Here is a 22,692-nt window from a genome sequence, read left to right as displayed (position 1 = left end):
GTACGTTGTTTGGCAGGGTGATGTCGGAAATGGAACACTTTTGGCTGCAGTGGCTGAAGCTGCATTCCTTATTGGATTAGAAAGGAATAGGTTGGATTATAGTTTTAGGGGGATTTCAATTTCAAATCTGAAATGTGTTCATTTTATTTTGTGAAGGTTTTTAGTCCTTTTTCACAACAAAGGGATCTTTATGAACAAGCTATTACTCCGATAGTTAGTGAAGTTCTAGAGGGATTTGATTGCACTATATTCGCATATTGTCAAACTGGTACGAGAAAAACCTACACAATGGAAAGGGAATGCAAGAAAGCCAAGGTATGCTTTAGTGTTTTGATGTTATGCACACACAAATTAACAAGTTATGTTAGTGACTTTATTTGAGTATTGTACTACAGAGTGGTCCCAATGGAGAGTTGCCTTTGGGAGCTGGAGTTATTCATAGGGTTGTCAAGCAAATTTTTGAAAAAAAATATATTTTAAAACGGTTCTTTGAAAATCTGTTTTAGAATGTCTAAGACAATTTTAAATTTTAAATATTAAATTTTTTTTGTAAAAAAAAACATTCTATAACAATTTTTCAAAGACCATACATTCTAAGATAATTTTTGAAAAAATAGTCTTAGAATCTTCAATTTATTTTAATTTTGTTTAAAAGAAATACATACTAAGACGATTCTTTCAAAAATCATCTTAGAATTGTCAATTTTTTTAAAATACATTCTAAGACGGTTATTTTTCTAAAAATCGTCTTAAAATTGTAGCTTTTGTAAGACTTTTTTTTAGAATCGTCATGAAAAGTCAAGACGTTGACTTCAAAGATGGTTCAAAATCGTTTTTATATTATCCTAAAAACCATCATTGAATCCAATTTTTTTAATAGTGGTGATTCCATTTTTCTCATATTGAGCAAGAGCAAAAGGTGAAAAAGAAAATGATAAACCCACTACTAGAAAATAGGGTTTTAACATTGGTTATTAAGGACTTTCAACATCGGTTATTAACCGATGTTGAAAGTACCGACGTTGAAAGTAATATCGTTAATATCAGTTTTGTAAAACCGATGTTAATATAAAAATGACAACATAGTAAAAATTATAAAAAAAAAAGTCATATATCTTCATATCAATATCAGTTTTTAACAAAACCGATGTTAATATATACATAGAACATCGATTTTTAGTAAATTCGCAGTGACCAATTCCTAGTAATTTATACAAGTTTGTATGTTCAAGTTGCCATCACTAGCAATTTCAGACTTCAAATTTTTTTAAGCAAGGTATATTGATTGTCGTAGGCTTACTTTCAACTTTCCTATGTATGTTAAACTCACTAGGCTTGTTTACCACGGTTTTAGGAGTTCAACATTCACTTAGGATCAAAATTTCAGTCAACAATTCAATCACCAAAACTCAAAATCAAAATAGACACAATCATAAGAAAACCTAAAAGTTCAAGAAAAGGTTCACAATCAAAGACTCTCTAAGAATTATTCATGAACATGTTAAAGACTAATTAACATGCAAGATTTGACTCAACTCAAATAATAGGCTAAAAAAAATTTCATCCACTCATGAACAAATGAGTTAGACAAAGAAACAAGAAAATAAAATTCAACACAAGATAAGGAATCTTATGTGACAAGTTTAATGACTAAACATGACTTCTATGACAAAACTACAATGAGTGAACATGTCACTCTAGATTTTTGAGGTTTTATTCTACTTTAATGTTTTTTTAAGAATTTTATGGTTTAGGTTTCAGCCACAAAAATAGCAAGACAAAACTCAACATAATTCATGGTTCAAGAACAAGAACAAGAAATTTGAACCATAGAAAATCAAATCTAGATTCTATAGCAAATTTAATTGGTGGAAATTCTAAAGAATCATGTTAACAACATTCAACACAAGACATGCGAGGAAATACATGGAGAAAAAAATGAAGAAACAATAATGGAGGAGAAGGTAAAGCTGAAAATTAATGGAGGTTTAAGGAGCACCTACTTGAAGCTCTTGTGCTCTAATACCACTTGATGAAAGCTTGCTTGAGAAGCTTCTATGGGGACTGGAGTTGCAAACGAAGATAAAGGAAAAGAGGTGATAGGAGGCGTCATCCACTAGGGAATAAGCCGTGGAAGAAGAAGCTTCACCACCAAGAGAGTGTCTTGGATAAGAAGCTTAGAGAGGAAGCTTCAATGGAGAAAGAGAATGAGAGAGAGAAAAAGTGGCGTAGGAATGAAGGAAATATAGGGAGAGAAGTTGAACTTTGAAGTGTGTCTCACAAGACTCTCATTCATCAAAGTTATAAGAAATGTTACACATGCTTCTATTTATAGCCTAGGTAGCTTCCTTGAGAAACTTCCTTAAGAAGCAAGTGTTACATCCCTCCAATAGCTAAACTCACCTCCAAGCCAAAATACATGAAGGAATAAAGCTTCCTTGAGAAGCTTCTTTAGGAAGCAAGTGTTACACCCCTCCAATAGCTAAGCTCACCCCCATGAGAACACACAACCCTCTAATAGCTAAGCTCACCCCCCCTAAAATGCATGAAAATACAAAAAAGTCCCTATTACAAAGGCTACTCAAAATGCCCTAAAATATCAGGCTAAAACCCTATACTACTAGGGTACCTTTAACTTGTAGGATAAGGTGTCCTTAATTTGTTGGGTACCCTACAAACCTAAAATGACCAAAATACATGGCCCAAAAGAAAGAAAACTTATTCTAATATTTACAAAGAAAAGTGGGTTCATACTTAGCCCATGGATCCAAAATCTACCCTAATGCTCATGAGAATCCTAGGGCCTTCTCCTGCATCTTTAGTCCAATTTTCTTGGAGTCTTCTATCCAATGCCCTTGGGGGGTAGGATTGCATCACATACTCAGTGCTTCCTTTTTGTCTATTCCACTAAATACATTATGAAATTTAGGTATTCAATGTTAAGTACAAATTAGTCTACACAATATTAAAATATAACTAGAAGCATTGTTTAAATGACTTACTTTAACAACAATCCACCTAGCAGCAGCCTTGGATTTACTTTGTGGAGTATCGTCAAGACCTTTCAAAGAATTGTTCAATGCAAACATGGATTCATATTGTACAATTAAAATATTGATGTTCCCGACTAGTGCTAATGCAAATGTATTGAAAAATAGAACTGACTTGTTAATTATTCCTTTGAGGTAGTTGTCTGACCTATTATGCAATGAACAAAACCAAATGAAAACATTTTCCTTAGGCAAAATGACGACCATTTGCCAATGTGCACTGCAGTGGAGAAAAATATAAGTTATTATACTATTATACATTACTTAAATTCATTTGTTCAATTTAACTTACCCATTCAAGTAGGCTCCTAGGTACACATCTCTCTTTGATTTCTGCATCCAGTTCTTAATATAACTTTCTGATTCAAATTGTGATTGCCCAGATCTCTATATGAACTATGGCTCGAGTAATCTATACACATCGATATTCCCTGCTCACATACTTGTCTCAGTCATATGCTTATTGTTGTTAAAATAAATTAAATTATGTATGAATTTAAAATCATAAGTTAGGTAATAAACAATAATGTAAACTAACTTACAGAATCCACAATTGTATAACAGAGTTGCTGAGACATTGACCACCGTGTGCTATTTCAGATAGATCTTCATGCTTTATGTACAAGGGGAAATTTTCATTAAACACCCCAAACACAATAACATCCCACATAACCTGCAATGACTTAAGAAAAAGTTGTGTGATGGTCAATGTCATTAGATATAGGGGATCATCGACATCATGATTCGGCCTATCTGGAGGTTTCGCCAGTCCCATAGCTCCCTGTTTATCCAACACAGGTAATTAACATAATTTAATTATAGTGAACACTTTAATTGAAAAAAAATTAATGATAGTGAAATACTTGTTATGATAAACGCTTGACAAGATGTGTCAGCCAAGCAACGAAGGTGTTAAGTGTCTGCCCCACTAACTAAACCTCTTCAATGGGTACAGGAATGGGAGGATCTACATCTCTAACTTCCTTAACACCAACCTTGAATTGATCATGGTGCAAAGGGATGTTGTGAATGGTTGTTGATCCTTCATAAAGTCTTCCTAGGGCAACCAGGCGGGAGGATTTTCTTCGACGTACAACCCGCATTTCTCTGAGTCACCCATGTCTAGATCGTTCCCTGAGGAATCAACACGACTCTCTTTTATGCTGACACGAGCAGTTGAAGGACCAACCTCAGACTCAGGAGGCAATGCGAGTCCCTGTGATTGCATCTACGATTGAAACAAGGGTTGCATCTTGCTAAAGGCCAACATTAGTTATCGAGTCACTTTTTCTGTGATTGACTCCTCCAGCTGGTCCATGATTTTTTGTGTCAGCTGCTCTAGGTCTTCAGGAGTCATGGATGAAGATGTGCAAGAGGTCCTTGGAGTTGGTCCAAAGTATTGTTTAATCGTGACACCGGCAGCACGCACACAACTAGGGTGTTATAGTCGCCCAATGGCAGCAGTCTGTATATCCTGACGTCCATGGGCGACAAAGGAACCCAGTGAGGCATGCTCCTCCAAGGAATCATGTAACAAACACATTTATTCATTTAGTCAATCAAACAATAAACATAAATAATTACAATTCACAATTGAAAGTGACTTACAATCTTGTCAGCAATTTCTTTTGCTGCCTCAGAAGTCATTTGCCCAGTTTTCTTGGTGCGGGTCATCTTTCACTTCACGTGTTGTCTGATGGGAGATCGAGGATCAATGACAGTGTCAGTGCTTCCAAATTTAGAAGCTTCCTCCAGTTTTTTTCTTTTTCTTCTCCTCCATCAACTTGTTTTCTAGAAATTCATAACCCCCACGAGATAACCCGTGAAGGGCAATGTTTTGTTTCTAGATGGTCTGTGTCTTCTTTCGCACATCCTATAAAAATTAAAGATTATCGAACATTATGATTACTTACAATAATAAGTAAATTTAAAGTTTAAAACAATGAAAATCACAAAGTTACCACCCACGAAGGGTCTCTGCGGCTCTGACAAAATTGGGTCCAATTCTCCTTGCTATTGTCGTACTTTATGCATACAGTGTCATCGACATTGCCCTTGTCAACTGCAAGTGCCCAATTCGACGTCAAATCAGACTTAAACTGTCTCCACCGCTCCCCCACAGTTTGAAGTATTTTCTTTTTTGTCCTCATATCAGATGCTTCAGGGATATCAAATTCAGCCTGACAAACGAAAATTAAATTTTATTGTTAATCAACAACATGCAACACTTAAGTAAAATACTTGAATATCTTCCCATATCAAATCCTTCCAGGCAACAAGGACTTATTTCCAATTCTCATATGTCACATCCACATTATCATGAGCAACAATCCTCAAATATGTTCTTAACTTCTTTCTATGGGGACCATCGGTTTTCTCGGTCACAGGATCCACATGGACCAGGGGTCTCTTTGCCCCAACTGGTCTAGTAGCCAATGATCTCAGGAGTGTGGCTTTTCTTGTCCGCTTTAAGGTAGGGGGAATGTGATGTTGCATCAGTAGGAGGAGGAGGAGGAGAGTTGGGTGGTGTAGTCATTTCCCTATAAAGAAGAAAACATTAATTAATTTTCAGCATTATCACAAAACTCAATAGCTTATGTAATTTAATGGACTGAAATGAAGTACATAATAAAAAAATTACATTAGGTGATGTTAATTAATTCTCCTTCATGGTGATCATTACGATTTGCATGAACGTCATCAGCTTCTTCTTCTCTAACGATGTTAGGCGACATTTGTGTGGACAAAGGACTATCATAAGTATCAATGTGTGAATCCCGTGTAGAACCACTGACCACCTTTCATCACAAGGGTCTTGAACATAAAATACATGTTTAGCTTGTTCTGCCATGATGAAAGGGTCATTTTGGTAAGCGAGTTTCTTAAGATCTACTATCATAAATCCTACATCATCAGTTTGCACACCGGTATTGTTGTCAACCCACTTACATTTGAAAACAAAGACAATAAATTTGACATAGTTAAGCTCCAAAATTTCTTCTATGAAACCAAAGTAAGGGATGGAAGCTACACAGGGATTGTCATCATGTACACTAGCGAAGTGTTGAGATTTAGCCCTTAGGGTAACCCCACTGTTTTGCATTGTACTTTTCTCATCTTGTGCTTTTGTATAAAAGAAATACTTGTTTATATCATATCCTTGCCAAGTGATAATATTTCTTTTGGGCCCATCTGCTAGCTTTCTTAACCAAAGATTGTATCTTTAAACCAATTTAGGAAAGTCTTGTTATGCTCTTTCAACACTTTGTTCTTTGATATTTTTGAATTACTTTCCTTCACAAAACCTTCATGATAAAGCATGTATGACAAAACTTCGTTACTGTTATTCGATACATACAAATGAGCTACTTGCAAATCTTCTAAACTTGGAGTGATAACATGTAGTCCTTTTGAACCCTTACCTCTCACTCTTTCATCATGGCGAGACTTAGGAAGCCCAATAGGTTTTGCCTTTTCTAGGTACTCTGAATAAATTTCAATAACTTCTTCTACAATGTACCTTTCCACAATAGAAGCTTCCAGATGGTGTAGATTCTTTGTATACCATTTTAAGATCTTCATGTATCGCTCAACCGGGTACATCCACCGCAAATAAACAGGACCACAACATTTGATTTCTCTGACAAGATGAACAATTAAGTGAACCATGTTGTCCAAGAAAGCAGGAGGAAGATATATCTCCAACTGACACAATATAATGGCAGCCTCGTTTTCTAGCTTGTCTAACTTGACAAGATCAAGGACTTTGCTACATATGGCATTGAAGAATAAGCACAGCCGAGTTATGGCAAGCCTAACTTTGTCAGGAAAAATGTCTCATATGGGCACAACTAACAATTGTTGCATCAAGACATGACAATCGTGAGACTTTAAGCCTACCAACTTAAGATCTTTCAACTGCACAAGACTCTTAATATTTGAAGAGTATCCTTGTGGGACTTTTATACGATGCAGACACTGGCAAAAACTCATCTTCTCCTTTCTGGACAAAGTATGACAAGCTGGAGGCAGGTATATTTTTTTACCATCAGACCTTGGGTGTAACTGGGCTCGTATACCCATCTCAGCTAGATCTCGATGAGTATTCAAACCATTTTTTGTCTTGCCTTGAATGCTAAGTAGCGTCCTAATGACACTATCACAAACAGTTTTCTCTATATGCATAACAACAATACAATGTCTAACATCTAGGTCGGACCAATAGGGAAGATCAAACAAAATACACCTTTTCTTCCATATGCAACTCTTACTTTTATCCTTCTTTTGGGTCTTTCCAAATATAGTATTCAAGTCTTGAACCCAATGAAAGACCTAGTGACCAGTTAACAGTATCGGCGCAGTTTCATGCTCTTGACTTCCATTAAATGCTTTTTTCAATCGCCGGTAAGGGTGAAAAGGTTTCAAAAAACGTTGATGCCTAGTGTATACTGCTTTTCTACCATGTTTTAGTTGTATATAGCTTGTGTCTTCTTCACAGATAGGGCACGCACGATGGCCCTTAACACTAACCTACTCAAATTCCCATATGCTGGAAAGTCATTAATGGTACAAAAAAGCATTGCACGCAAATCATAAGTCTCATTTCGAAACCCATCAAACACTGAAACCCCCTCATCCCATAACTTTTTCAAGTCTTCAATCAATGAACCAAGATAAACATCGATGTCATTTCCTGGCTGTCTTGGGCCTGATATCATCATAGACAACATCATGTATTTTCGCTTCATGCACAACCAAGGAGGCAAAATTGTAAATTACTAGCAAAACTGACCAAAAACCGTGTTGAGTGCTTAAACTGCCATATGGACTCATTCCATTAGTGGCAAGTCCAAGCCTAAGATTTCTTGCCTCTATGTCGAAATCCGGATACAAACGATCAATCTTCTTCCACTAGGAGGAATTAGTCGGGTGACGAAGCATTCCATTGCAGTTTCTCCCATTTGCATGTCATGTAAGGTCTTTTGTGTCATTTCCATTAGCAAGCAGATGCTTAAACCTTGGAATAATCAAAAGATACCACAACACCTTTGTTGGGGGGCCGTTCTTTGAGTTTTTGTCACTACTACACTCGTCATCATCCTTCACTTTGTACGGTGATACCCCACACCTAAGGCATCTGTGCATTTCTTCAAATTCATGTTAGTACAGTATGCAATCATTGGAGTAAGTATGAATCTTTATATACTCCATACCCATCGGACACAATATCTTCTTGGCCTAATAATAACTTTTTGGCAACATGTTTTCGTTTGGAAGTATATCGTGCACTACTTGAAGCAGTGAACTAAAGCTTTTGTCACTCCACCCATATCTGGCCTTCATATTAACCAGACTTAACATCACTGACAACAACGTCGAGGAATTGTTGCACCCCGGATACAAAGGTTTCTTTGAATCAATTTGCAATGTATCATACATAGGGGCATGTGCTTGCTGAAAATACTCTTGTCCAAGATCATGAATCATATCCTCTAAGTGATTTCCCATTTCTACATCAAACGATTCAGATTGGGACCTACTTTGCAAGTCTTTCAATTCACTATGTCATATCCATGTTGTATAATTTTTCTTAATCCCATCACACAGCAGATGCTCCTGTATGTCGTCGAGTATTTGTCATCTCCCGTTCAAACAATTTATTCAAGGACAAAAAAAAATTCGTCCTCATCTGGTCGACTTCTTTCAAAAGAAAATTGCAAGAATTGTTCCATGCCTTCCTTATATGCAGGGCTCATACGAGTTTCATTCATCCAACTTCGATCCATCTAAATAGTAATTCTATGATACTCATAAAGTTATTTGATGCATGAAAATTTGACTTTTTCATTAAAGGTGTGGCCCTATCCCATTCAGGAATATATTTTTTATGGTAGATTTATACGTCAAGGTTAAGTCTCTTTTGTTAAATTTGACAAAATTTTGACAACATTTCGCATTGATCTCCAAGTACACGACATGAAAGCGGTGACATTAACTACCCGACAATCAAGTGTGCACTCAGAGAACAACTAGAAATGCATCGTACCGAAATTTCATCAAATTCAACAAAATAATCTTAACCTTAATGCATGAATCTACCATAAAAATATGACTCTTCCCAAACTGTCCAAACAGACAATTCAAGACTCAATTCAACAATTAATGCAAACTGTTTGTAAGAATCATTGTATTCAATCTCAAACAGGAATCTAAGATTCACTCATGATGAACAAAACTTGTATTAAAACACTGGTCATTAATCATAGACAACAATGTAGAAAAGCATTAGTAACAAAAATTAGCATCAAAAGTTTATGAAAAACTTTCGTACCAGTAATGATGATCAATATAATGTCCAACAACAAATGTCGTGATGACGATGCAAACAACAACACAAATAGTGCCTACAATTTGAATGGTAAGTCAGATATATGAGAAACTTGTATATATCAACTTGGTCATGCTCATATCTAAAAAATAGTTAAATCAAAAGCTTGGTCATGGTTATAGCTAAATAACAGCTAAAAAAATAGTTAAAAACGACTTGGATATATCAACTTGGTTTCTTCAGGGTCAACCTTGACTTGGTTGACATGGTGTTCACCAAGTGAGACCCCGGGATTGCGGCCAATTATAACAAACTCCTAGTGTCAGAGGAACTGTGGCCATTTGGCAAGTGATTAATGTCTATGTTTGAAAAAACCAAGAGCCTTCTCCTTCAGGTATTCAATTATTACTTCTATAGGCTCCATTTCTATACGTTGATTCAGCATTTTGTGACTGTCATGCCAAGGCTTAATGGTAACAAAATGATGATTTCCAAAGTTTCTCATGAACCTCACATTCTTGGCCAATGCATTTTTGGACAAGCTGTGCTTAATTGTAAGTACTGATATGTGGTTCTTGGATTGAAAATATAAAACAAAAACAAATGAAAGAAAGTAGTGGTGTATTAAACTAGAAATGCTAATGACATATTCTTTAATAGTCTTCATTTACATTATTTTTTATTGGCTGAATTTCATGTGGCTTCCACTAGTTTGAGAGTAAGACTCACTACATGTGGAATGATACTCATGGGAATTTTACTTGATAGTAAATTGTATGTAAGAAAATGTGTTTCTATTATTTTTCATAAGACAACACTTCGATTTTGTCTCATTTATATATTTGATTGGTGCTTCTGAATAAGATAAATAGCTATAGTAACTTAAAAAGTATAAATATGATATGTAAAGTACTACAATATGATTTTTGTCTCTCATATTTGGTTGCATTTACACTAAATAATAATGCACCCATAAACAAGTTCATGAGCAATTTCAGTAGATCTACTGATTCTAGTACCTCAAAAAGGACAATGGCTATCAAATCAACATTTAGCATACCTCGAGTAGGACCGAGTGAATATCTTTCGTGTCCTTACCAAACCAATTTAGGCATCAAGTCTTACAATGCAATAACAACACAACAAACAATTGACATTATGCAAATGAAATCATAAGTTCATAGCATGAAAACATATTATAAGCAAAAAAAGAGTCCACATTGGTGATTTGGGACAATAGCACTTGTGCAAGAAGTTATACCAACCAGGCCTATTTTGAAGGTCAATAAGAACCAGTTTGATCTTGTCTTATAGTCCGTACAGTATAACCAAATCAATTATGAAAGAGAACAACCTCAATCTCAAGATACAATAACACTATCTATTATCATTATCATGTAATAAAAATGGATTTTGGCTTATGCCAGCCAGGATTTTAACTGGATTCTCTTTTGTTTGATGTTATGGGTTTCTTATATTATTTCTCATAGGGATTAATGTGTCTTCCAATTTTAAAATTGATGGGGCAAAACCCATTTTGCTCGATGCTCTATAATTCTATTGCATAGGGAACAACCTATCTGAATTTCACCAACATGTAGCATGTGAGAAGTCAGCCTTGAAGGGTGTGTATGTGTGTGCATCAATGCTTGGTCCAAAAGTGACAAACTTCGTGAATGAAAATATACCATTTGAATCTGTTCCAATGCTTGAACTTGTTTCTGCTAGATTAGCACTAGTACTGTCTTACAGAACTTTACCAACAAGTGCTTGCCAAGGCTTTAGCTCACTACTTTGAGGCAAAGTTGCTTCTGTTAGATTTAACTGACTTTTCACTGAAGGTGGGTATGAAAAGTTTTGTTGTCATTTAATACTTTCTCAAGTCAATTATGTCCATAATGGTTGGTTTGTCATCTGTGTAGATTCAGAGTAGATATGGTTCTGCCAACAAAGAATCTATATGCTCTTTTTAGTTTATCTTTTATTGCTTTTACTTCTAAGCATTATAGATGAGGATGTCATGCTTTTTTTTACTGAACACTGGTATTTGATTCTTTTTCCTTTGTTTCTGATTGCAGTCTTCCAAAAGGTCTACCTTAGAGACAACTTTGGAGCAGCTATTTGACCTATTTGGGTTATTTTCAATCTTTCAACAGAGGAAGGTGCTTAAAGGTACAAATTGATGAACGTTTTCTGATCTAGGGGGGAGAACTTGATTGTTGCTCTAGCAAATCTATAATCGAACAACTTTATAGTCCTAATTTACTTTCCTTATATGGTTTATATATATAGGTTACTACTATTTGTGAAATGTGATGACAACAACACTTTTCTCAAAGAATGGTTTGCAATTTGGGCTAGTCATAGTGGACATTGATTAGTGATTAGTATAGTTTATTCATGTATGGGAGATCGATACCATTGATATTTTGTACTGATGATGGCTGCACATATAATTTAACATGATGGCTAGGTACCAACTATATATAATATCAAATTAAAACACTTAATGTCAACATGCTGAATCTTATCAAATTAAAATACTGCATATAAGTCATGAGTATTTAGGGCTACCTATGGATATTGATTTCAGAGAATATAAAGATGATGCATGAGGGTTTTGATCAATTTGTTGGGACTGTACTCTAGTGGAAAAATCTTCAGGAAACAAACTCCTAAGTGTTGTTTGAATGCCAACTTGTATATTAAAAAAGAAATAGGAAATCAAATTTCAATTTACAATGTCTCATATCTAAGAGTACACAAATGCAGCTAGATGGTCATTTGGAGGCCATTGTGGAGGAAAGCTAGACATGGGCAACAAAGCATGAATTGATAAGCTTCAATTGTAGTTACCCATTAGAGTGGATTGCTTGGGTAGAGCAATTCTTTGACCTGCAACATACAAAAACATTGGCAAACAAGTTCTTCAAAGAGAAAAAATAGAACTTGACACAAGAAGGTCTACCAACAAGGCAACTAGTAACAACAGTGGGGCTTCAAAGAATGGGCCTTAAAGAAAATGCTTCATTTGACTCTCTGGCTAGTAAATAAGCCTAGTTCCACTAGTTGAGCCACAAAAACAAGTTCTAAAGCCTAAACATGTCATTGCGCAAAAGTTTCCATTCCCTAAACATTGCTACTACAGCAACTCTAGCACATTAACCTGCTAAATGTTATTATCAGAACTCAACCATGTGGCCACCATAGTTGAGGCCATGCCATGCCACTCCGCCATGACACTTGGCAAAAACTCAGTCATGCGAGGTGAGCCAAACTCACCCATGGTATTCAATACAATATGTTTCAGAGAAGACTGAGTCGCGAAAAGTAAGGTTGTAGAAAAATACCTGGGTACGGTGATGAGGTGTCACGATGGCGATAAGGTTGTCGAGAGAGAGATACAGTCGCGAGGAATAAACTTAGACGAAGAAGAAGCGAGTGCGAGCAAAATAGGGCTCATGTTCCAATATTTTTAAATGTAGGTTCAACATCGATTTTCTATAGAAAACTGATTTAACCAAATGATGTTAACGTTAACATCAGTTTTCTGAAAGAAACCGATGTTAAAATATCATACGTTAACATCGTTTTTTATGAAAACCCGATGTTAATAAACTAACGTCAACATCGATTTTTTAAAAACTTGATGTTAATGAACTGACATCAACATTGGTTCTTGAAAAACCGATGTTAACATGACTTCATTAACATCTGTTTTTTAAGAACCGATGTTAACGTCAGTTCATTAACATCAGGTTTTCAGAAAACATATGTGAACAAATACACATTATTTATAATTATGTCACCGCATTTATGTTCACATCAGTTTTGTCAAAATTCAATGTTAAGCTGGCGATGTTAAATCTACATTTTCTAGTAGTGGCCCAAAAAAAAATTGGTGAGAAAATAAAAACATGGAAAAGTATGCATGTGAGAGAGAACATAGACATGATGATGATTCAATTTGTAACACAATAATAGAATTAATTAGACCTAAAAACAACACATTAAGCTTTACAAAGTCAATAAATATTATCTATCAAAAGTAGAGAAACCATGTTAAAAAATGATGACCTCATAATCAATTGTTAGATGTGTGTTGAAGTATGTATTGGTTGTCAATCTTCATTTTCCATCTTGCGTCAAGATGATGCATTGTATTGATGTAAGAACTCAAACATGCCAAAAAAAAATGTCATTTAATTGGTTGTAAGTCAACGAAGACAAATTGAGGGAGTAGAACTAAGAAAGAGAAAAAATGTTGGAGGCAAAATACATTGAGCTTACAGGAAGCAAAATTCATTAATATTGTGATGAGCAATAACAGAGCTTAAATAATAAATCGTGATATATTCTATTTATGCAAAACATTGAATTGATATACCTAAACAAATTCTGTAAAAAGACTAAACAAAGTAATTGAATTATATATAAATATAAAAAATGTAACTGAATAATACCAAAAGAAACGCAATCAGATTTGTATAAATGGAAACCGTTAATTAAAGTCTAGTAAATTGGTTCCTAGTTTATTTTTTAGGAAATAACTATTTTTAATAAAAATAATAATAATTTGAATTTAATAAATTTAGAATTAATATATATATATATATATATATATATATATATATATATATATATTATTCATTAATAGTTAACTTATTTTCTTTCTGTAAAACAAGTTAACTTTTTTAAGTTATTACTCAATTTTTTTTATTATGAATTGAATTTTTTACTTTTTCTTTATAAACTAAATTATTAATTATAAAAATCAACACTCAAATTTAGTTTTATAATATAGTCTGAATGGATCTTAAGAGATCGGTATACCATATATTTTGATAATTCTATCGTGTTTGTATTTTTTTTATATACATCTGCGACATCATGATGACCAGACATGACAAGAAAACTCGTATCCATGAGTACCCGTTTGAATTTGTTCCACTTTAACGGATAATATTTGAGTTGACCGGGTATGGATATGGGTTCGGGTTCGGATATGGGTTTGGGATTACTACATCTACCCCGACCCCGAACCTGAACCCGCCCCGCCACTTAAAACTTTTGTATAATTTAATCAAAAGGCCTAGAATTTTTATTACTAGTTAATTTTATTTTAATTTTTTTACATAATTTAATATTCTTTTCTTAACGATTTTTGTAGACACATGCGTTATAACAAATTTATTGATATATAAGTAGTTAAAAATAAATATTTAACAATCAATTTTTTTCTAAATTAAATTTTTACTATTTTCTTTACAAAAAAAATTATTTTTCTAATTTAAATCGGGTACAGGACGGGGTCGAAGATACTCGATATCCAACGGGTACGAGGATAGGATAATAAATTTTAATCCGTCGGGTATCGAGTATATAGATATGTTGGGGAGTCGGGGTCGAAGATTGGGAAGACAATACCCGTCCCCGTCCTCACCATCCTCACCCTGTCCCATTGCCATGTCTATTGGCAACTCAGTAGAACATAATCATAGAAACCCTAGATTAGATACAATGTAGAATTTAATTTAATCATATTTAATGGAGAATTGAATTTCTCACCTTAATGCTATTTTAAATGTATATATATAAGATATTTTAAAAATGGTACTGTTGTACATATTTAACAGAAAAAAATCACTTAATATATGATTAAATTGCTCAATTTAAACTAAATATTTTTTGGTTAAATATTCAATACTATTTAAACTAAATATTTTTGGTTAAATATTCAATTTGTTCCATAATTTTGTTATTTTAGTACATTTACACTTTTTTTGTATTTTCGCAATTCTCTTGTATGCCTCGATAAAGTTATAATAATTCATGAATTTTTTTATATATTTTATTTTGCATTAGTTTAAAATGTAGTATAATATAATATATAAATGTGTTATTTAATAGTAACAAAATAAAACCGCTTTATGAACTATAATAATTAAAAATATATTTAATTATTTGTGGGTTTTAATATTAATTAATTGATTGATGTTTTTAATTATTATTTTAAATTTGGCCTGGTTAGGCACTTCTAGTACAAAACTAAGTGATATCAATAAAATATATTTTCCTTCCTAAAAATATCATTTTAAATTTAACTAATTATCGATAGAGTAAATTAAAAAAAAAACTATACTTTTTATGCACACGTAATATTTTATTTCTTGCAATTTTTACTTTTAATTGTTAATTAAAATAAAATATTATGACTTCTTTTAAATTTAGTCACATATTTATAAAATTATTATTTTTAATTATTATTTTTCATGAGATAAATTTGAAAGTATATTAAGACTGTTCATGTAAAATATAATATTATTTCTAATTATAAAATCAACGGACGTAAATTTGGTTCTTACGTTATGTATAACTTTTCATGAAATCAACAGGTGTTGTAGGATTATAAACAAATTTTTGATGGTTCTAAAATGATCAAATATTTTTTTACATATAATATATATATATATATATATATATATATATATATATATATATATATATGTATGTATGTATATGTGAGTATAATTTATTTTTTAAATTAATTTTATTCAAATTAAAATCAATGGATGGTGTCAAATTAAATCTTGATGTAATGGTTCACAAATATTCAAGTCTCTTTAATCAACTACTGTTGTTAAATTAAACTAAACTAAACTTTTGATCTAACCGCTCGAGACGGGATATGTGTTTCTCATGCCATAATCAATCTTATGTTCAACTACGTGTAAAAAAAAAAAATCGTAAAATAACAAAGTATTTAATTATTATAAATTTAGCACCAAGTGATTCAAGTGATTCAACTAATTCAATTCCTTAAATTACTTATCAAAAGTGTAATTAAACTTTATTATATTTTCGGAGCTGAGTTTTGAGTTTTAAACTACAAAACATTCTACCAAGGGTTTAGTTTAATTGGGTAAGCATTGTGTGAGTGTAAACTCCTTCATACTTGAGTTGGATTACATGAATAAAAAAATTAAAAAAATTACAAAGATAATGTTTAACAAAATTAGTTGAAATAATTAATTAAAAATTAAAAAATTAATTGATGACTAAAATTCTTGTACTTGATAGTTGAAAGTTGTTAACTTAACATATAAGTATTTGATAAAATTATATATGGAAGTAGCTAAAAATATAAAATGACAACAATGAACATTTGTATGTGATTTTTTATATATTTCAATTTTGTTTTACAACTAAAAATATATGTTGTGGGCATTTATTAATTTAATTTTAAACACTTGTAATTATTATTTTCAATTATTACTGTTTTTACCTATCATTTACTAAATAGTCAAACACATTTCCAAGTAATAAATATGTTAGAAATAGAGTAAAAAAACTAATTGAAATGCTTGGTAAAACACAATCAACTAAAATATTCTACAAATCATTTATAATTAAAGGGAATCATATGCATCCACAAAAAAGAATGGTATATGCATGTTGATATCAAATCTATAATAATAATAATAATAATAAACTTGAGAATCTAAATATAGGTCTAGAGTAAGAGGTTTCACGTTAGTAAGAGGTTTATAGTGATGATGTACGAGCGAGTGGTGGTGGTGATGTTGTTGTCGTTGTTGCATTTTGCGTCGGTGAGTTGTGACAGGACGTGTTCGACCGACAAGTCGTTTAGGTGCAGGGAGCAGAACTCGTGAAGGAGTTGCATAGTGCTCTGACGACGGGCTTCCACAACGACGTCGTTTGCCTGTGGAAGAAGAGCTTGGTAGCCATTTGGGTTTTGCTTTGGTGGAGATGGGAACACTACCATTGGGATATCAACACTACCATTGCTTTGGTGGAGATGGAAACAGAGGATATCAACGAGGGTGGAGAAAGGAAGGACTTTGGTTTTGAGTGTGTGGAAGGGTAAGAAAAGCCGAAAATTTACAATGTGGGGCATTGGGATAGAGAGTACTGAGTGAAGATGAATTGGACAAGGGTTTGGTTGCGCCAAAGTTTAAAAAGGATTGAGCTTGTGCAGCAGCCAGGAATTGGACGAGGGTTTGTGCAGCAGCCAGAATTATACGCTTCCCTTCAGTGATGTACTGCGATGGGAGTCGTTTTCAGTGCAGGTGGATGTTTCAGATATTCCAAGGCTGAAAGAGGTGCTTAGTGCATTTCCAGAGAGCGAGTACCAGAAACTGTGCCTTTCGTTTTTTCTTCTTAATTTTTTTGTTTTTTCTCTATTTTTTTTAATGTTTAATTACACCATTCAATTTACCGAGAGGCTGTACTTTTTTCCATTTCTACTTGATAAAAAAATAATTATTTTTTTAATTTTGAAAACTTTATTTTAAAAATAATAGATTGACATCGTTGGAATGCCAATTCCAACATCTTATATTTATAAACCGTAATTATTATTTTTAAATTATACATTTATAATATGATAAATAATTTCTGTTTTTAGATTAGATGTATGGTTTAGAGTTTATAAACACATAATATCGTTACCATAACTTTAAACTTAAATGCATAATAAATTCAAAGATTATTTTATTTTGTTGGTGTAAATAAGTTGCCCCAGAAGTATAATTTTTTTTATCATATTTTAATTGCTCTCGAGTGTTGTATTCTATAGGATAGTTTATTTTACTTTTTACAGTGGTTGCTGAACAAAAGCTTTTTCTATTGTGGCCTTCATCTAGAGCAGAGAGTCCATTGTACACTTATTGATTGAACATTTGCTTGTTGATGCTTTTTTTCTTCATATTTAGCAAATTTGTGCTGGTTATATAGCAGTGATTAAACATGGCAATATTCTTTGATATCAGGAATTATCTGTATTTTGTAATTTGCAATGATATTTGGTTCTATATTGTGTCTATCCGGCTAAAATAGTAACGGTTGGACTATTTTTCTTTGTCATGAATTGTTTCTGCAGGTACTTGAAAAGGGGTGTGAATGATCGGGGGAGGGTTGGTAATGATGTTGAGACAGAGCAGATTGTCCTTGATGAAGAATCAGGCTCTTGCAAGGGGAAGATGAGTTCAGTTGTGCAAATACGTGGATCAATAGCGCTTTTCTGGTCACAAGAAGCATCAACATTTAGCCCCAAGCCTGACATAATTTGTATGAAAACAGTTGAGATTAATATTTATCCTGTTCATTATTAAATTTTATGAAGTTATAATAGATCTAGCTCTCTTTTAATGTCCCCCGCCCCCCCTGTTTTGACTTCCAGTGCAGAGGTATGATCCAACACACCAAGCAACAAAATTGCATTTTGAAGACCTAGCTAAGAGATATGGCAATCCAATTATTGTTCTTAACTTGATTTAGGAGGTGTAGCTAGTGAAGCGCTTGATTTAACTGGGTTTTACTACAGTGGTAAAACCAACATCATTAAGAGAGCCAACAAGAGCAATAGAACAAGCACAGGGAGGTATGTCCATCATTGAAATTATTACTTAACATTCAAAACAGCCTTTTTCTTGTTTTTTTCATGTAAGTTTTAGTTGAATCATAACTCTTAACTTGAAAGAAAGCAATGATATGAAAAATGAGGGGTCTGTGACCTTTTCCCCCTCATAACTTTTGTTGTGAGGTTTGACCACCTGCTGTTATAGAGACATACTCACTGTTATGTATGCTCTTTCCACAATTTAGGGAGATATAGAACTAGTAGTCTCCGTTAAAATCATAAAATGATAGAATAAGTTCATATCCTTTCTTTTCATTTTTTGATCTTATAATTCTTAAGATTTCCTGTGTTATCTATTTTTGGACTTTGAACTGGAAGATTGCTTTGGATGATCAGTTTTAGATGATTGAGGGAAAACTTGACTTAATCTGTAATGAATAATGATGATTGCTGACAATAATGGACTGCTAGGTATTCGTATCAATGCTTCCCAAGAAATAATAGCATCATACCAGTCGTCAAATGTCTATGTTATCTCTCCTATTAGGGCATTTAAGACTAGGCTCCATTTTGCGGGGGAAAATGTAATTTAGAACTGTAACTTGATTCTGGTTTTATATTTGTATTGCACAAGGATTTATAAAATAAATTGTAATTCTACATTTAAGTCTATGTTGTTGATTAGATGTATGGTTTAGAGTTTATAAACACATAATATCGTTATCATAACTTTAAACTTAAATGCATAATATAATTCAAAGACTATTTTATTTTGATGGTGGTAAGGTAACAACACTTGTGGCTATTTCAGTAGAGGCTCTAGTGAAAAATGGAAAATGTTAGAGATTTAATAAAAAATCATTGATGCCAGTGTTATTTCCGGGTGATTTTTTTTTTTACTTAATATTATTGCAGTTCTATTTTATAATTGTAAAAGTGCAAGATTTAGAGATAGGAAGTTCTATTTTTACTTTCAACTCATTGTGTATTTTTAGAGGGATACTTCACTGAGAGATGAGAGCTAGAGCTAGTTCTGGGGATCTTGTGAGGATTGGGAACAGTAATGAAATGCTAAATTCTGTGGTTAATCAAGACAAAGAGACTGAAATGAACCATCAGAATAAAAAAGATAATAATTTAGTAGTGATGCACCACATTTTCAGAGTGGAGTTCTCCGCACCAACTGCATTGACTGCTTGGACCGTACAAATGTTGCCCAGTATGCATATGGTCTTCAAGCTTTAGGACGCCAGCTCCATGCAATGGGTTTGACTGATGTTCCAAAAGTGGATCCTGATAGTAGTATTGCTGTAGCTCTACTGGATATGTATCAAAGTATGGGAGATGCTCTTGCTCAGCAATACGGTGGCTCTGATGCTCACAATACTGTAGGACATATTTTCTGGGATTCTAAATTTATTTAATCTGCCGACAAATATCTAATCTGCTTATTTGCATCTTCTTCTGCAGCTGTTGTGATATATGTAACATATATTTAGGTGAATGACAGGTGTTTCCAGAGAGGCAGGGAAAGTGGAAAGCAACAACACAATCAAGAGAGTTTTTAAAATCTATAAAACGATACTATAGCAATGCTTACACAGATGGTGAAAAACAAGATGCAATAAACTAGTATTATTCCATCCACCTATTTTATCTCAATAATTTTCTTTTCCTTTCCTAGATGGAATTCATAGTTCATCTTTAGTAAGATTTTATATTTTTAGGTTTCTAATGTTCAAATACTCTTTCCCTTAATTAATCATGTCTTGAATAAATAATAAATAATTTTAAATATTTAAGACATTGTTCCATTGCCAGGTTTTTAGGTTACTTCCAACCACATGAAGGGAAACCTGCTCTCTGGGAGCTGGATTCAGATTATTATATCCATGAATCTGGGATTGGGGATGATCTAATTCCTGAGAAGTGGTGAGTCCTCCTTATAAAAATGGCTGGTATTAAAATTGGTGACATGCTACTATGATATGTTACATTCGGCATTGGTTTTTCTAATTTTTTGTATGTACATATATTTTTATTGTTTACTTCCCTATCAATCTTCAATTTCTTCCTGAATTTTGCAGTTCTGAACCAAATATCAGTCCTTCTGGAAGAGGTGGAATGGTATTCATGCCTATACCAGCTTGTAGAGATGACTTCTCTCGCATAAAGTAGACATCATTTGACAAGTTAATTGAAAAGACCTGCAGTAAAATAAAAAATGTAAGACTATGTTGTGAGCCTGATCAGAGACCAGGTGGGGTTTCTGGAAACAGTGGTGTAGCACCTGATGCAGCGTAATTTCTCTTTTCTGAGTTGTTGTTTAATTTTTTTACTTCTGAATTTTATTTCGGTTTAATTACTCTGCAGGTCCCTGAACTTTTACCAAATTTTTAGTTATGTCCCTACACTACATAGTTTTTGTTTGGTTGTTTTCCGCTTGCCTATTATATTTTGTAATTATGAACAACTTGCAGTGTGTTTGGCTAAGATTTTCACTAAAACAAACAGGGAAAACTTTGATTCCCAATGCACTTTTCACACTTTTTCAGTAGCATTTGTAGGAGCTTATTATTCCTTTTGCTCAACTCCCACTGGCTTTGAACAACATCTAATATAAACAAACCATTAATTAGTTTGTTACTTTCAGTACCATGATTGGTAGAAGATCTCTCTTATCTGTAAGGTTAGAGCCTCCTTTTATAGATCAATGTAAATTCCTTGCTTAAACTTAGTTGCTGTGTCAGCCACCCCTTCCACCCTAACCGATAACCATGTATATTCTCATTTTGGATGGGAAAATGTGGGCAGTTTGGCTGACTAGTGTGAAAGCAAAAGCTATTTTGTGCTATAGGTAACTTGAGGTAATTTTGTTGAGTAACTGATTGTTTGTTGATTCCCAGTGAGATACAGCTCAAAAGCCCAAATTGGCTTTTCGGCCAGAGAAAGTATGAAGAGGGTTCCTCTGCTGCAAAAGTTGCTTCTCGTGAATCTGACGTTGAAGGATCTCAAGCTAATGGCTTTTGTGACTTGAATTGGCTTTCCTCTGGCAATGATATGAATGAAGAGGATGTTTTCCAAAGGTATGTATCTGAAAAGTGCATTATCCTTTCAAGACTTTGATGCACGTTCCATTTTTTCCTTTGATGTTCAGTATCCTATTTGGTCATTTTTCTATCGGCAAACATTTTCACTTTAGGTCACCACTAACTCATTTGTATGTTTACTTAGGGCATTGTGATTTGTTAGCTTTAGACAGAGCAGAGATATGCTGATTAACTGACCAAGCTTAGTGCATTCGAATCTGATCTGTTAAGTGGAGCTAGAGCTGTTAAAATTTTAAATGGCTATATATAATTCTAAACTTAGTTAATTTTCTGCAATTAGCAATAACCATGTTACAGTTGATTTAAATTATGATTCATGAAAGAATTTCCTTTAAAAGTTTAGTAAGTGCAACTCTGGGATCTACTATATTCAAAACTTACCAGACAACAAAATTGTTTTATTACCACTAAATATTTTTAATCGGTTGAGAATCCGGTGGTGTCCGTTTGGAGGCATATGGCCACTGTAGTCCCACATTCTTCATTCTCATTTGATGTTTTTAGTTTTTTCAGTTTACAGATGATCCTCCTTTTATAATCTTGATTTTGTAGGTACCTTACAATGACCTCAACAAATGAGGCCAACGGTTGGTATGGAGGTAGTCTCCTAGGCGATCAAGATGAAAGCAGTGAGATATATAAACATTATGCTGAGTTATGTCAGGTATGCAATTTAACATGAATAATGATAATGCATACATTACTTTGAATCTAGACTTAATTGAAGAAACACACCATTGCTTGCTTCAAACAAGGCACTATAGTAGACTCACAAACCTCTACTTTAGTTTAACTACCTGTTGGGTTAATTGGTATGTTATG

General features: G+C 33.5%; 1 pseudogene across 1 annotated transcript in view; it reads left to right on the top strand.

Moving 5' to 3' along the window:
• Positions 1–9,401: 9,401 nt before the first annotated feature.
• LOC121174341 (phosphatidylinositol-3-phosphatase SAC1-like) overlaps positions 9,402–22,692 on the top strand; it is a 29,364-nt pseudogene continuing 16,073 nt past the window's right edge. The window contains exons 1-14 of the transcript XR_005890387.1: positions 9,402–9,468; positions 11,131–11,219; positions 11,457–11,550; positions 12,565–12,665; positions 17,030–17,262; positions 17,378–17,539; positions 18,281–18,468; positions 19,232–19,344; positions 19,924–20,148; positions 20,271–20,392; positions 20,582–20,692; positions 20,848–21,060; positions 21,667–21,846; positions 22,423–22,534. The product of XR_005890387.1 is annotated as a phosphatidylinositol-3-phosphatase SAC1-like (transcript). The remainder of the gene's footprint in view (positions 9,469–11,130; positions 11,220–11,456; positions 11,551–12,564; positions 12,666–17,029; positions 17,263–17,377; positions 17,540–18,280; positions 18,469–19,231; positions 19,345–19,923; positions 20,149–20,270; positions 20,393–20,581; positions 20,693–20,847; positions 21,061–21,666; positions 21,847–22,422; positions 22,535–22,692) is intronic.

The sequence above is a fragment of the Glycine max genome, chromosome 20 (genome assembly GCF_000004515.6).
Source record: "Glycine max cultivar Williams 82 chromosome 20, Glycine_max_v4.0, whole genome shotgun sequence".
Classification (NCBI taxonomy): Eukaryota; Viridiplantae; Streptophyta; class Magnoliopsida; order Fabales; family Fabaceae; genus Glycine; species Glycine max.
This window is presented reverse-complemented; position numbering and strand designations above follow the sequence as displayed.